Below are 17,011 nucleotides of genomic sequence, written 5' to 3' on the forward strand. Positions count from 1 at the left end.
TTCAATAAATAACATTTTGCAAATGTCTTGTTATACAAAACTAAACTTTTAAGTCTTTTTAATGTACACAGGTCTCTGTGAGAGCCAAGTTCCCTATCTCTTAGTATTAAGTTCAACCATTTTAATATCATATCGGAACTTCTTCTTCATAATGATTGCCAGCCAAAGTTTGCATTGAATCCCCCCCCCCACCTCCCTCCATCCCCATCTTTTTTCTTTTATATGCACAGTCACACAAATGAAGGATTGGTATTAAGGCATGCTTTAAATGCAGGAAGTGTTTCAAGTCTACCCTCACAAATTTGTAGGAATTATGAAGAACATTCATCGAGTTGATCAACGCTTCTCTTTGCTCTCCCTCCTGTGAGTTCCATCATGTTAGTTAAGATTAATCTTTTGCACTTTCTCGATTGCCCTTGACATTCATGATAAATACCTTGTAATTGTGGATGCACACTGCGTTGTGGTTCTACCAGCCTTTTCCATGAGAGCAGTTGAACCAGCAGATATCAGTGAAAGTTTTAAAGGGAATATATGTATCTATAAATATATTCAAGCACTTTAATGATCATGTAAATCTTAGACCAAAAGCTGGCACTGGTGGTATCTGGCATTTGCCTTTGATGCTAACATCTCAAACTTGGAGGAGGAGGAGGAGGAGGAGTAGGAGGAGGAGGAGGAGGAGGAGATGAGATCTGGAATAATTTGGGGTCTATCATGATACCTTTTTCGAGTCAGAACGAGAGTAGATGATTTAAAAAAAATTTGATGAAGTGAGTGAGAAGAACAGGCTACTTGTACACAGCTCTGAGAGATCCAAACTATAATAAAAAAATGTGCAAACCCAGATTTGCACATAAATTTACACCTACTGTAAAAGTGTATGTACAAACCATCCACTGGTGTCGTGGAGAGTAAACGATTGGAATATCAACAGTCACTGTTGGTGTAGAAGCATGCGATGAAGCAGGACAGCAATTCTTTGTCCCTTTAAACCCAAATGTTAAGGTGAATATCCCTTTCCCCACCACCCCTTTGTCTTTTTCCATTCACCTTTGTAGACTCACTGTAAATACCTGGTTTTTAAACGAATTATCCATCTCTTCCGTTTGTCTCTTAGATCTCATCGTGAGAATGTCGTCCATGAAGAGAAGATGCCTGATCTTTTGTCGGCCGCATACGGCAGCATCGACAGTGTATCGGTCGCCGTGGACATGGAACGTACAGCTGCCGGCAGGCCACTCTGGATATATGTCGGATGGAGTCGTCATTGAAGATCAAAAGACAGCCAGAAGGCCGTGGAAACAGATGACGAAAAACAGAAAAATGGTGTCCACCGTCCATGCCTCTCGCCCCCACCAACGTTGGTGCAGTTAAAGCAGCAGGTTGGGTTTGGTCACTAAAATAGCATAAACCCACTTCCTAGTAGGAACCTAAAGTAACACTTATTGTAGCATTTTTATTCATGTCAAATACTTTTGCCCAGATTTTTATGCAAAATTAGGTGTTGTAATTTAGTTACGCCTGGTAACAAGTGATCTAGGCAGAGAGAGGTTAAGTTATTATAATTATTTTTTAAGAGTAACAAACATTTCTGAACATTCTAAAATGTTTGTTTTGACAACAATACCACAAGTGAATCACATGACAATTTCGCTATTGTAAGTGCGTGCATGGCAGGAATACTACGTTATGCTGCCAACACAACCCGCTCTACATTTAAGGGTTTCCTGATCCTATCATTAACCTTTCTCTATTAAGAATTGTAAGTTTAAAAAAGTTGTTTCCAACTAAGTGAGACATTTACAAATTTAAAGTTGTTAAATTTGTTTGTGTCCTGGGAGGACATTGCATAACACTAAGTAAGAGCAGACTTGCATTAAGTCAACAATGCATTGGTCCTGAAGATCACTTCCTTCTGGCATTTTTCTTTTAATTATTATTATTATGATTTTTTTATTTTTGATCTATAAATCCCAACCATTGGCAAACGATTGCAATTACATCTCATCAGAGTCACGAACGTTTCTTAGAATTGTTGGTCGCCAGGTACCATTTCACCAGGATCAAGTCACAGAGCTTTTTCCCCTTCAAAGCACTTAACACTCATCATTCTGCCCAGTCTGCCTGAATGATAATTATGTATTGCTGTGCTATTTGTCCTGTTGGTGCAAAGTCTGTGATTTTTGCAATGCTTTCACAGGAAAATAGAGATTAACATTAACAAACAAAAAAAAGGAAAAACTTTTTTTTAAAAAAGGTGCCAATTTTTTTCCTATTGACATTTTCTTTATTTTTGGATATATACTACATTTAACAGTTGGTTTTAGACTACAGTAAGCACACTGACGGCAGGTTTACTTAAAGAGAGGAGTCCAAGATTTTATTCCAACTTTCCAACTATCATGGCAGCTCTTATCCAGTATTCATGGTGGTAATTTTCGCTGTATACTTATTTCCCAAGAAATTTGTGGAGAGAAAACTTAGAGAAAATCAACCAACTTTTTGAATATTCGAAAGCCTTAAACCTAAAACGAAGAAGAGAATAAATGGTGCAGTTCAGTGACACAATGTTACATCTTGCCTGAACTTCTGTAGTTTTTTGCAAAATATTTCTGTCATTTAAAATACCGACTTTGTCCTTGATTTTTAGTTCATTGTGCACTGTATGCTTTGTAGCATGATTCTTGGAATAGGAATAAACCCTCATATCTTCTGCTTTAAGTACCTGGTAACAATCTACCATGGCAGACATTTTAGAATGATGTCTTCAATTTCATGAGTAGGTCATAAAACCTTTTTTTTTGTTTCATCAGAGTATAGTCTTTGGTGTGGTAGAACCTCTCTTAGTCAACGAATGAATAAATTTAAGACAGGGAAAAAGTTTTTGCTAAACTCTGAATACGCTAGTTAATGGTTAAGATCTATAGGAAATGCAGGGCATTTAGGATTTGACGTCAGCACTTTGACCTTGTTAAACTGACTGTTACAGTTGTCAGAGAGATTTCCCAAAGATAGTAAATATGGTAGTTACCCCTGCATTGTTAGAAGTACAAGAAGCCCCCCCCCAAAGAAAAAATGTAAAAGTATCATTAAAATGTATATTATGTTACTTTAGAAACAATAAGACAACATTCTTGTAAATTGCTTTAAAAGAAATTGCAAGAACATGGCAAGTACATTTTGCAACTACTGACTATAAATTAGATGGTTATATCTGATATTTAGTTTTAAACCTCATAGCAGTAATACTGGTGCTGTACTGTTCTGCATCTCTGACTTTCACCACCTTAGAACCTGTAGAAATCAATCCATGGGCTGTAGCCCTTCAATGAAATTGAAAATGTTCTACTAACTGAAGATACAGCTTGTTAAACACTTCACTAAAACCAAAGTTGCTCCACATTGATTTGCGTAGGAGAACCGCTACTTACAAGTCATTCAATATCTGTCATTAAACATGCTGAAAGTTCATGAATAAATAACTAATCAAAACTGAACATAAAAAAAAAGTAAAACCTGGCCATGGTGCAACTTTGATGACTTGTGAAAGTGTAAGAGTTTGATGGTAGCAGGTGAGTCACTGATATGATACTTCCTGTGATCGTCACATGTGTCAGCAAGCAGGTTTATCAGGATCCGATTACCTTCAGGAAGTAACCCGGGGCACGTGTAGTTTCTGTCAGTGATTGTCAATAAATGAAAACAAAAAGTGGGAGTACGAATGGGTGGGAGGTGGAGTGGGGGAGGGGGGGTTGTTTCACTTGTAAAGATTGATAATCCAAAACTTGAGATGATTCACAGCAAATGAAGTGATATTAATTAAGAAAAGTTGGTATTAATTAGGAATATAACTTCTGACTCTGAGTCTCAAACTTATAAGCGATCTTAGAAGGAAACTTGAAATAAATCTTCATATTGACATCTCTAGGTAGGTTAATATGGAAAGTCTTGTGTGCTTTTCCATAACTTAATTCAGGCGAAAACTAGTTAAACTGCTTACATTTGACTATCAATTCTACTATTTGACTACCATTTGACTTTCCATTCTATTACCAGTCATAACCATATTTAACCTGTCACTGCAAGTTTGGCAGAAGTGCTGTTAAAACATGAAACTAAGGTGACCTTGAGTGTAGCTTACATATAATCTGTATAAGAAACACACCTATGTAAACTCATACAAACTCAAAGAGGTGTAGCTTACATATAATCTGTATGAGAAACACACCTATGTAAACTCATACAAACTCAAAGGGGTGTAGCTTACATATAATCTGTATAAGAAACACACCTATGTAAACTCATACGAACTCAAAGGGGTGTAGCTTACATATAATCTGTATTAGAAACACACCTATGTAAACTCATACAAACTCAAAGGGGTGTAGCTTACATATAATCTGTATTAGAAACACACCTATGTAAACTCATACAAACTCAAAGGGGTGTAGCTTACATATAATCTGTATTAGAACACACCTATGTAAACTCAGTTGAAAAAAAGAAAGATTTTTTTGTTTCGTGTATGATTCCTTGCCTCGTACGCAATTGAAAATCCATTCATAGAAGAGATTCTTTTTTTTTGATCACTGACTTCCATTGTTCCAAGTAGCAATTGGAAGGTTACTGTTTGTAAGGATCGAGAACATGTGAATACATGAAAGGCCGCCATGTGGCTCTCCAATTGTCATTACCGCCGCCGCAACAGAAGCATTTTAAAAAGAGAAAATTACACTTTTTGTGCACAATGACGTCAAGCCCTTTGGTTAATTGTCATACTCTGTTGGGTGAACAACCCTCAGTAGCTATTCATTACAGTAAATGATGCTTGTCATTGTGCGCATTTGGCCTAAAATGGGAGGCTAATGAATAGGCAAGAAACGTAGACAGACGTAGGAACCAGAAAATCATGTGATAAAAACACCAAAGAGATGAAAAGGAAACAACTTTGTCATTAGATGTCATTCCTGCTGCGAGCGAAGGGTTGCGTCAGAAATTGACCTGAATGGCGGCTCTTTCGGCATAAGTTGATATTGATGGGTGATTTAAGGCTTTTGTCAGGAAATCAACTATGAACACATGTTGCGAAGAATTACGGAAAGAGAGAGAGAGGGAGATGGTAATAGACTTGTATGTATAAGTGAAGGACAAGGTTATCACATCAAAATTTTGCAACCTTGGCCAAATATTTTATGACGTCAAAGTGATATAAATATTTTTGGGGGCAAAGGATCTGATGCGTTGAACGATTTCTGCAAAGGTCAATTTATGTAGCCAAATCAGATTTGCTGTTTAATACATGACTTTCCAAAAAGGGACATTTTCAATACCTGATGAACACCAGTACATGCATATGCATCACTGCACACAAACACAGGTACAATGAACTTGTGAATATTTTGGTTAGTTTACCATGTCAGTGGTAAGAGAGGTAACATGTGCTACGAACACAGTCAGGAATTGTTTACATTTTGTCTCTGGGGATGACAGGAAAGGAAATGGAGATCTAACAATGCCAACAATTTTTCCTTGGTGCAAACACCCGGGAATATTCCCATCTTTCTATCTCTGTCTTGCCTTTTTTAGTTTTATCAGGAATCCAACCCAACTTTCTATTTTTCCAGATGTCGAAAGGATAATGTTTTTCTGTAAAGCCAAATGTGGGAAAATATAAAAGATACTCAATTTCATGATACCCTGACAGGGGGGGGAAAGGAAAACAGCAGAAGTTTGTTGATTGGTTAAAGTGAAGACCTTTCCAACACCACCACCCTGCGTGGGTTTGGACAAGGTATAAAAAGCCTTATTTTCAGCTTGATCTGAGGGAAAGAATGCCAGGGCTAAAAATATTTTGGTTTTGAGTATTCCCACATTTTGCCATATAAAAACATCATGTTTTCAAGTTGCAATGAAAAATAACACTGATACAGTTTGCAGATGGTTGCATACATTGCTTATGTCATTTTCTTAATATGTTGGAGTGGGCGATTTCTAAGAGGAATGTGCTACAAATTTTAAGAAAGTAATATGTGCATGGTTGGATAAGATGTTGCGGTGTTTAACATGTAAAGCAATGGAGAGGAGGAGGTATATACTATAAGAGATGTCATAAATTTGTGTTTTAATGAGGTTTATTTGGGAATGCCCATATGGGTGTGGATGTTGGTCGTTGAAGGGCAAGAAGTGTTACACTAAGTTATAATCGTGTTTAGTAGTCTGAAAGAATGGTCGAGTCTGTTTCATTATCTTTTGTGTTTCTACTCATATTCATAAAATGATTTTCATTGAATAACAACATTTCCTTACCTATTTTTCCTGAAAGAGGGTTTCTGAATGGTAGCAAAGGAGTTGTTGTGATTGGCACTTCTGGTGACCTTTGCAGACAGGGATAGAGGGTAGGGAGGGGGAGGGGAAGAGTGCAGTGGTTGATTTTGTGATTTAACAAGTGTGAAAAATCTGCCTGCACTAGAAAAGTAAAAAATAAGTAGAATTTACTCTCCAGACGTGGCTTGTGATAACTGAGTACATTTGTGTAAAAGTGTGAATTTCTTACTCCAGAATAAATTGTAATTTAGACAAGTGAACTTGGATATAAAACATATTTTAAGAGGGAAAAAGATTTTATTATTATATTCTTTTAATATCACTGTGGCCTTAACAAATAGAAAGAAGAAAAAACATAGATCGTTTCATCAGACGCTGAAAGAATTTAAGTATTCTCTGAAATTTAACCTTTATGGACATTTATCTTGAAAGTATTGTATATACCTTGATACAAAATTTTCTATTCTAGTAAAATAGAGATATTAAGAAGAAGAAAAAAGGCAAAAAATCTTTAAATAAGTAAAAACTTTAACTTAAAAATGCAGTTGAGATAAGAGAAGTGTTTAGGAGCTTAAAAGGAGTGAGTGAGATCAGTAGATTTGCAGGGACTTAATAATATTCTGACTAGTATTTTTCTGTCCTTGGTAAAGTTTGTAAAAACGTTCTTTAAAATTGTATCGCTGCTTAATAACAAGTGCTGGCTTGGCTCAGGTCGAACAGAAGGTGGATGTATGTACCTTACTGTTCGAATAAAACACAGAGAGTGTCTTGTGGATGTTATCGTGTGATGTAAATTAATTCCAGGCAGCTTCTGCTTCAATACGTCTATTTGATACTTTTTGTAGTAAGCAAAATGTTTATTTTGTGACTGTATTAAGACATGAAGTTTTATCTGCCAAACAAAACTTTCTGTTATGCCATGAGAAGAGTAAAGAATTCAATGCTTCACAAAGGAGTGGTGCCATAATGGGGGATGGCGGGGTGGGGCGATGGCATAGCACTTCAAAATTTGAATTTGAAAAATTTTACCTATTAGCAAACACCCACCCCCCCCTCCCCCTACCAATATATATATATTTGAAACGGTAATGAGTTGGAAAATACAGAACATTGAAAAAACTTCCAGGCCTCCGACTCTATATACAGTCGCCCTAACCAACTGTAATTTTTGACACTATTTCGTACTTTTAGTATGTTTGGAGTGGGGAAGGGGGAATGTCATTTACCATTTTAAATTGAGACTTTTCCATGCGACTTCCCTCGGTGATGAGCATTGTTAACATAAAAATGGTTTCTTCTGTACGGTCTCACCTCATATTGCTGTAACATGAGTTTTCTAAGCTGATACTTTTCTTTGAAGGGAATTTTTGTGCTTTTCTTTATGTATGGGATAATCATGTAAATATGTACTGCTTGTGTGTGCGTGTGTGTGTGTAGAAATCACTCTAGTGTAAAAGAAATTCATGTTATTACCAATGTTAATTTTTATAGCTAATTAAAAATGAAGCTGACAAAATGAGCAGACATTTTCATTTTGAAGGCTTGACAGTTTAATATGTACTTCACAAGCAGCATACCAGAGTTTTAAATCTTCCAGTTGGAAACAACCATCCTTTATGTGTTGTCGATCAAGTATGTTTGTTAACCCTCGCTGTATGAGCTGTATTGAAGAATGGCCCAAGTCATTTAGCATTGTATCACCCATGTGGACACAATTTACACTACTAGATAGGCAAGTGCTCTAAGAAAGACATTTTTCACTCAGAAGAATAAGTTTTTTTCCCTTTCATGTACATTTGAGTACACTTTATATTGAGATGAAAAGGCTCAAATTGGTAGTACAGAGGGTTCATGATAGGTACAAAAGCTTGAAAAGTATACAGCACAATGGCTTGAGTTCTAGGCGCAAGCCTTACCAGAGCTTGAGGTCCAGGTACAAAGCAGTGCATTATTGTTTGCACCATTGATTTCAACCTGCCTCTAGTTTTAACATTCCCTGGATAAATTTACTACAGATGATTTATTGGTGGTGAGAGATGACATTCTTAGGGTCTGTCTAAATTCTCTGAAATGGGTTTCAAAAAAGTTATGGAAAGATTTAGGAACTGGGGTCAATTTCTATTGTTGGTTTGCCTTTTAAAATACAGAACTTGTTTGTTGTGTAAAATTGTATAAATGCTTGAAGACCTGTGGTGTTCTTATAACCTCACTGAAACATGTTTGTCTGTGCCTGTGTGATTAATAAGTGTGTGTTTGTACATATTTACAATTTCTTCTTGTCATATGCAAAAAACACAGCATAGTATTTTTTTTTTTTTTTTTTTGGCTCTCCTGATAATATTTAGGTAGTGTATAACATTATTTTATTCATTGGGTATCAGTGTTATGCAAACTGGACAAAAAACATAAAAAGGGGGTAAGCTGACCAGCTTAGACCAGTGTTTCATCATAAACAATGGTTTCTTTGTCCACATCAAGGGATTAAGGGTGGGTAACACTTAACAACAAAAGCAACAAAAGACGAAAAATGTATAAATAAATGTTTGTTATGGTGTGAAGTATTTAACGTAACAATATGCTGCACATTTGAACCATTGCCTTCTCTCACATTTCACCTGCCCCCTACCCCTCCCCCCTCACCTTACATCTTTGTCTTTGTTTGGTTGTGCTCGTACTATATGGTATCTTGGTTGTCATGTACTGAACTTTGATGGCTGACATTTAATAATATCATTACAAAAACAGTTTGGGGGAGTTTTGTAAACCCCCCCCCCCCCCTGTTGCAACTCCTTCATTGTTGCCGACAGTGTTCATCGAAGTTAGCAAAAACACACACACACTCTCTCTCCAGTCTCCCTCTCATAGCTCAGGCATATAAAAAGCAAACAAAAGCCGCCGGAGTTTTTTAATTTGTAATAGAAAAAATAATATTTGCAATCTGTCTTCAGAGATGGTGTGAAATTTATCTGCCAGCTAGAATTTCATTTGTACTGTGGTATTTTGAGAGGATGCTGTAGGACATGTTCTCAGGGGGAATTACCGGCAGATAGTGGTCTCCGAAACACTCTAATGAAAATTGGAGGAAACTGATTTTGCTCAGTTTCTCTCGTTCTCCCGCCCCGTCCATCCTTGTTAAATGGTAAATGTTTCCATAAAAGTGCATTAGTCCTTTTGCCATCTCCCTCATTACTCACTAGTAGAGTCTGGGGAAAGAAGAGTTTATTAGAGGAAATTGAATTCATTGCCAAGGTTTGAAATCCTTGAACAAGGTATGGAATGCCAGAAAGAAAAGAAAAAAGACATTCTTTTGGTTTCTCCCATTGATGCTTATTTTATTTTATTTTGCCCTGTTATTAAGGTTTAGAATAGTAACGAAGCTGAATATCTTAAGGAATCTTCATGTGACTGAAATTTGTCTTCCGGAGTAGAGCGCTCTTCATCGAACGTTGAAAATTCTCAGAACTTGTTAGTTACATCCCAAAATGTGTTCTCAACCTCTTCACTTGTAAGCTCCTCAGCCTATACGATGGAGATTGAAAAGGTGTATAACCTTCACACAATTAGTTTCCTGTTTAGATCATTTTCAGACAAGAAAACTAAATATGACATGCTGCTATCTATATAAATTAATCAAAAGAAGATATTTTTGGCTATTTATTTATCCAATCTTGTTTTACTATGGGTGTTGTAGCATACATTTGTGCTTTTGTATACCCAAATTCTCCTCCTCGGATTAAATGTAGGCACCTCGGGGAAGAAAGAAAAGAAATCATTTAGCATGTTCGGTCTGACCTTTCGAAATGCCAGATAGGTTTAAAACCTGTGGCAAGCCCCGCTCATTTGCATCGTTAGCCTATAGCAAATCAGCTTTGCATCTCAAGGAATGGATGCTACTGGACTTGTTGCATGCTGTTGCATTTCTTATGATACTTAGCATTCGTGTGAATATCAAGCTTCCGTACGTCCTTTGGGATAACCTACTTTTCAACGACCGGGGATGTATTCTTCTTCCGATGTGTCGCTCTACGTGCTTTCTCCATCTAACAACTCATTGTGATTTTCCACCCCTAGTGCCCCATCTAACAGTGTGTAAGCATTCTGCATAACATAGGGCAGAACCCTAGTCGTTAATGCAAGAAATTTATATATTTCTCTCTCCTTTTTTTTTTGGGAATAATTTGTTTCTGAATTTTAATAACTCATTATGCAGAATTTCTTGCAGCGCAGGTAAAATCTGTCACAAATCCCTTGCAAAGCACACGGCAAAAATATATATTAGCAGTCTTAAAGGTGAATCTCGGTATCATTTTACAGCTGAACTAGTTGATTTGGCAATATACTCTTGATGGTATTCCCTTTGAATTAGACCTAAAACTGAAACCTGAATATTTATGAAGCAGGTTGTTCGCCCGCCCATTGGTTGGTTCGTCCTCTAAAGAATGTCCGCAGCAGTGATGTCACTACCAGTCACAAGACTCAGTCGTGTTATTATTATTAGTGACACTTCCCTCAAAAAAAAACAGGGTGCCGCTTTACAGTGAAAAAGATTGTAACCTTTATATGACAAGGCCATCTAAAGATTTGTTCTAAATTACCTCATTTTGAAACTGTTTACTCCAAATAGCAAAGCCAAACTGTCAGGATATGTCCTAATCCCAACTGCCATGTTTTAAATTGAGGTCTTGTCATCTCTTTATCCTTTATGATTTTACTCTTTTTTTTTTGCCGGTGTAAATTGTAACTAGGCCCCAAACAAGCAAGATACGGTAATGTTTTTAAAAAGAGAGCGTGGCCCGGGGTCTTTACAGAGCAAGAGAGAGAGAGAGGAGATTGCAACCCACTTTTTTTTTTGTAGAATTGGCACATTTATTCCAAAGGGACCTTGGAAAGTTGAAACGTTACACTTCTAATGGCTTAAATAGCTTCCAGTCATGTCAAGCCGAAAGGAAAGTGAAATTATAAGGTATCTGAACTTTGCTGGAAGGGCCTTTTTTGATTTTTAAATTTCTAATGGTAGGTCCTTGACACCACTGACAAGGGGGAGAGGTTGTAGCCTGCTGTAGTAAAGTGAGGATCTGGCAAGGGTTGATGTATCATTAAGCTTGGAAGATAAGTTAAATACAACCAAAAACGAATGCAGAAATGGATATGGGCTAAGGAAAGGTATCAATGGATTCCTCAGGTGTGAGCTGGATGGTGTTGTTTCTATTCATGGAGAGGCATAAATATTCATGTTTTTCTGTTAGTTTTGGGGGTGTGTAAGGTATCAGTAAAATTCTTCTCCATCCTGTCAAACACTACCACTTACTGACTACCTACTATGGGAGATGTATTTCAAGATTTAATTGTGGCCTTCAAACAATTCAATTAAAGTACCAAATTATAGTGCCAAACAGGGGGTTAGGGGAGGGGGTGGGAGAGGGAGAGGGTGCAACTATGTCTCATGTGGAGATCATTGACCTAGAAAAAAAATTACTTTTCATGAATTATATTTTAGTCGTAGCCTACTCACTGCAACAAGTTGCATCGGTATTTACCCAGGTGCTTTCTGCGGTGAATGTGGAAGCAAAACCTTCTCACAAAATTTCATCTTATCAAAGATAAAACAGCTACTATTTTGTGAACTATTTGCAGAAATAAACGGAAAGGAATGAGTTTCCTGAAAACTCACCATTCAGTCGACCGACCTTTACCCTGCCAGACAGAAGTTTAAATTCGTTTTTTGGGACAACAACAATTTGAAGCATTCCAATGTATTGGCCATTAATGGGTGTCCTTTCCTGGTCTTATAGTTGGCGGTGGTTCACGTTTCCCGGAAAAGTGATGGGATGTCAGATAAGATCTATGGTATTAACATAAACCCTGTCATAGGAAGCTATGTGGTAGCTCTGTTTGTCAAATCTTCCTGCTGGAAATTCCAAAGGTATTGCTTCATTCTAGTCATCGACTTTTCAAAGAAATATTTTGGGAGAACGTTCAAAATAAGATTGTGATTTTGTTTACTGAGGTAGTATGGTCATAGTGCTATGGGAATGAATGGAATGGGGGGGGGGAGGAATATATATATATATATATATAATTTCAGCTTTGTTAAAAATTGTGTGGTTGTAAATATTGCAAAAGAAATGTGACTAAGGGCTTTGTTGTTGATCCCAATAAATGGAAGTGTTCTTGGAACAGTATACCTCTGCTCGCCCCCTCCCAAACCCCCTAAAAATAAGGAAGGGGGAGAAACCAAAATTCTTGAAAGAGATAGCAAATTTCCTCCTGGCAAATTTCAATGGGTTTAAAAATCCCATTTTCTTCCTGCGATTGAAATTATTCTCATGTGATTGAAAGACAAAAGACCATTTTGTTTCAAATTCCTCTATGCGATTGATCAAAGAGTTTAGAAGTAACCTCTGACTGTGACGACTACAGCAACCCTCAAAATGCTAATGTTAAGTGCAACATTTAATACTGACGATTTAAGACAAAAAATAGTAAGACTTTAAAACGCATTGAGCTTGAAAAGGCAGGGGCTTCCTGCGTCACAGGCTTTTAACAGTGATAGTTGTATCTCTTTTCAGTGGAGCAGATTTAACTACCATACATAATTTATGTTCTCTCTCGTTAGGACTCTTCTTCTCTACATAACTTTAATGCATTGGCACTGCAATTATCACAGAACAGTGGTAAGGCTGAAGTGTCAGACCCTTGTACATTTATGTTTGCCATTCTCCCCGCGGTCTGGGTATTTAAAGGGGTCGCAAAATTTCAGAAGTACTCGAGGGTTTGGGAGAAGTGACTTTTGCAAGTCGTGGTAAAAGAAGAGTGGGGGTGGGGGTGGTGAGTAAGCATTGAGTTTATAGACAGTGTTTAAAGAGATTTCTTTTCTTGGGTTAGAATTTTTTTAAATTTGTTGCAGAATTTGAATTAAACTAGAGACTGGTTTGTGAAGACAGCTATATTTCTGGTTGAACCCCCAGTTCAACCCTGCCTTATCCACCCAGTGCAACCCTCCCTCAACCCCCCCCCCCCATGCAACCCTCATCCCCCAAAGTGAAACCCTTCCTCATCCCCACCAATTCCCCATTTGAATCTTTCAAATATCTTGTGGCAGCTACCCATGCTATAAACAGTGAATTTCTGAAAGTGATTTCTCAAATTGGTCGACACACACTTAAGACTAGTAAAAAGTGAACCAGTAGGCATGCTAATTTGATATGAGAGAAATGTGAGAGATTGCTATCAATGGAGGAGACAAGGTGGGTATGGAGTTTCACCCATATCTATATTAATCTTCAGTTTTTGTATACATTTCCATTCATGTTACTCAATATTCAGTCATGAAAGTTCAGTACATTGACCATAACTTGTACAAATGAAGAATTAGAAGAAGAAGACAAAGAATATGTTGCCAGCTATGTAAAAATGAATTCAAACACCAAAAGTATTACTTAGATTTCATTTTGCAAATGGACTGTTTTTATTATAATTAATGATTTTTTTTTTTTTTTTTTAACTTGGGGATGGTTTTCTTTGGTGTAGATGTGGTCATAAAAATCATCAGCTTTATGAAAGCAAAGAGTAAAAGACTCGATGTCAAAATCCAACCAATGTCGTGACATAATTTCATTGTTGGAAAGATTCTAAACAAGAGATGTTGGCTCGTGCTTATATACAGAATGTAGATTCTGTAGTCGAAAGACTGCAGCCGTTGTAGTTCCAAGGGGGGTGGGGTGAGCCGGGTTTGCAGAGGTTGGTGGGGGGGGTAGATAGAAGGTAAACCTGAAATCCTTCAGTTCTGTTTGACAGTCGTATAAATGCATGCGGTATAAACATTTGTCACGTCTGCATGAGCCTATCTATGTCTTACCGTCGTGGTTGAATGTTTAATTGTTACTTTCTCGTCTTCTGGTTGGTATTTTTTTAATACAACAAATATTTTGATCAACCTGGTGTTGATTCTAAACCGATAGAATTATATTTTTCTCATGTGTACATATTTTCATTGAAGCCTGGAGAAGCAGCATAAGCTAGGGGTATGTATGTAATTATTATTATGATTATTATTAGCATTTTTTTATTATGATGCTGCTCTTAATAGGGGATAGGTAAGGCCACTGTAAATAAATTAGCTACTTGGTAAAATTCACAGAATTAATCGTTGTACATTTTTTATGCACCTACTGCCTTTTTTTTTCAATTCTTTTTCCTCTTTTTTTTTCTGTGTGAATCTTTTACACTTCATATGCAACTTCGAATATTGTTAGTATTCATAAAAAGGGGTGCAAAAAAAGAAGAAGAATGAAACCAAGCTAAAATGTAGTAAAATTTGAAGCTTCTTGGACCTAATTTTTTGGCTAGAGAGATTTATTGTGTGTCCATTTGTCGTCTAATTTTGGAGTTTTGTTCTTTCAAACCATTTTCCAAATACCAAAGGTTATCTGCCTATTGCTCTTTAGTTTCTTTTGTTTCTATTGCAAGTTGTCATTTTGTTATAATTTTTTTTCTACATATGTGGGGGTTGGGGGGGGGGGAAGGGAGGGAATGGGGAAATGTCTATGATTTATCCAATTTCTTGAATTTTGACTGAGTTAACTTTAAATGGTCATGAATATTTATTGACCACCCACTCGTCTATTGAAATGTCCAAAAAAAAATTGGTATTTGATGGAGAATTTCATATCATTATCCCTGACGTTTGTCCTTCTCTTCGTTTTCTTTAATATTATGGGTAAAATTGTGTTTGATAATTTCTCGTGAGGGTATAGATTACTCTTCATATCTTTTCTTTTACTTTTTTTTGTAATTCCTGTCTCGACTTCCTCCAATTCTTAATAGCGTTTTTCTTTATTTGCAACAAAGTTATCTTCTTCAGTTGTATAATCATTGAATTTTGTGAACTTTTGGATGTGTTATTTCCCCCCCCCCTTTACTTTTCTGGTCTTTGATTTGCCCGCATTTTTAAGCAACAGTTCATTACACTTCGGGGGGTGGGGGAGATGGGGGCATATTGTAAACCATGGTGAATGTTTGTCCATGTGTATTTACCATAGCGAAGAAAGTAAAATATTTGCACACATGGTAAAGGCACACACATAAAGTAAATTGTACAAGGTTCACATTATTATTAATATGACAATTACATCAGTTAGGAGTTTTCTTTAAGCCCTCATCAAACGATTTTTGCATTTTACGTAATAGGATGTAGATGTGTTTTATAAAATAAAAAATGTCAGCTCTTTTGTTCTTTTCTATTTTGTTTTGTTTTTTTTCTATTAAGGGGCTGGTCAGATGACAAAGTACACAGATGAAATAAAAGTTGTAAATTTGCTGGAATGTAAATGCTGGATATGTTTCTTTTCATTTTGTTTTATGATTTTTTTGTTTCAATTTACAACATTTGGTGGAGTGGAGCACCTGTTGCATATGTGCGTGAATAATGTTTTTGACGAAAAATATGAAACAGCGATGTAGATATGTTCAATATTTGGGTGGGGGGTAGGGAGGGGTAGGGTGGGGGCTGTGAAAAAGAAAGCAAAATTTCATTTGGGATGGAGAGGAAATTTTCAAAATGATACTATACCATTTCTTCGGAACGGATTAAAATATGCAAAGACAATAGATCTATTGTTTAAAACCAGATAGCTGTTCCTTATTATGAAGAAAAGTGATGGACCTATTTCCTTTGTTAGAGGAAAAGCTTAAAAGACGAGGAACTTAAAAGGGCCTAATAAACGCTAATGGATATGTTACTGTATTTAGCATAATTTTAGTTTTTATATGAACTAAACTTTAACAGTAACGTGTTAATCCCAAGGTAAGGTTTTGATACGTTTTATAATCTGCTCGTTTTTTCCCTTTTCAAACTAATGTTTCATTTGCTTATTTTTTTCATAATCTGTCATTGGTTTATGTCACATGACCTTTTCTTTGTATGTTTTTTTTAGTGCACGGCAGCGTCGGCCACGAAGGTTACATGCGTGTATATGGACTACCATTGCCACCATGTCTTATTTTTGGTTTTGTAAATAGTCAGTTTCATAATCGAAATTATCAAAATGAGACCTTTGCTTTGTTTTCGATATTTAGCATAGATTTATAAATTCATAAAACAACCACATGAGTGAGCTGAGCTCCTCATGAGGTGGAAGAGTTTTTATCGCAAGCTTTCGGAATATTTGATAGGTGGTAAAATGGTCAGACTGGAAAAAATACCATGCATTAAAACCTGTGATGCCAAGGAATGCATAACTTATGTAACCAGAATGGACTCACTTTCAGAAAAAAAAAGTGTCAGGTCTTTAAATTCTCGAATTTTGATCCCTCACAAGATTCTCGATTCTTCACCATTCTTTTTTTTCTTTCCGAATTTTCTTTGGAATGGGAATGGGGGGGGTGGGGGGGGGGGGTAGGGCAGAGAGGAGGGGTTGGGTACGCACGATGGCTTTGTACAGGTATCTATATCGTTATACAACATGAAAATGGCCAAGAATGGTCAAGTTGCAAAACTGTGTTTGAGACTCTTTATTTGTGTATATTTGTATTGATGTACTTTTTGTAAGAAATGACACTATTTAGAGACATTTTCCTGCTTGGTTCCTGTAGTTGTCAACGAACGATGGGAGAAAAATGTATGCTCCAAGAACCCTGTATGATACTGAGGTTGTTTTGCACTTAAAACATTTTAAGAGGGTGC

General features: G+C 36.7%; 1 protein-coding gene across 1 annotated transcript in view; it reads left to right on the forward strand.

Moving 5' to 3' along the window:
• Positions 1-15,907, forward strand: part of LOC139963078 (forkhead box protein O1-like) — a 68,790-nt gene extending 52,883 nt beyond the window's left edge. The window contains exon 3 of the mRNA XM_071963581.1: positions 1,121-15,907. The gene's annotated coding sequence lies outside the window, so the exon portion shown is untranslated. The remainder of the gene's footprint in view (positions 1-1,120) is intronic.
• Positions 15,908-17,011: the final 1,104 nt, after the last annotated feature.

Source organism: Apostichopus japonicus, chromosome 21, assembly GCF_037975245.1.
Source record: "Apostichopus japonicus isolate 1M-3 chromosome 21, ASM3797524v1, whole genome shotgun sequence".
Lineage (NCBI taxonomy): Eukaryota > Metazoa > Echinodermata > Holothuroidea > Aspidochirotida > Stichopodidae > Apostichopus > Apostichopus japonicus.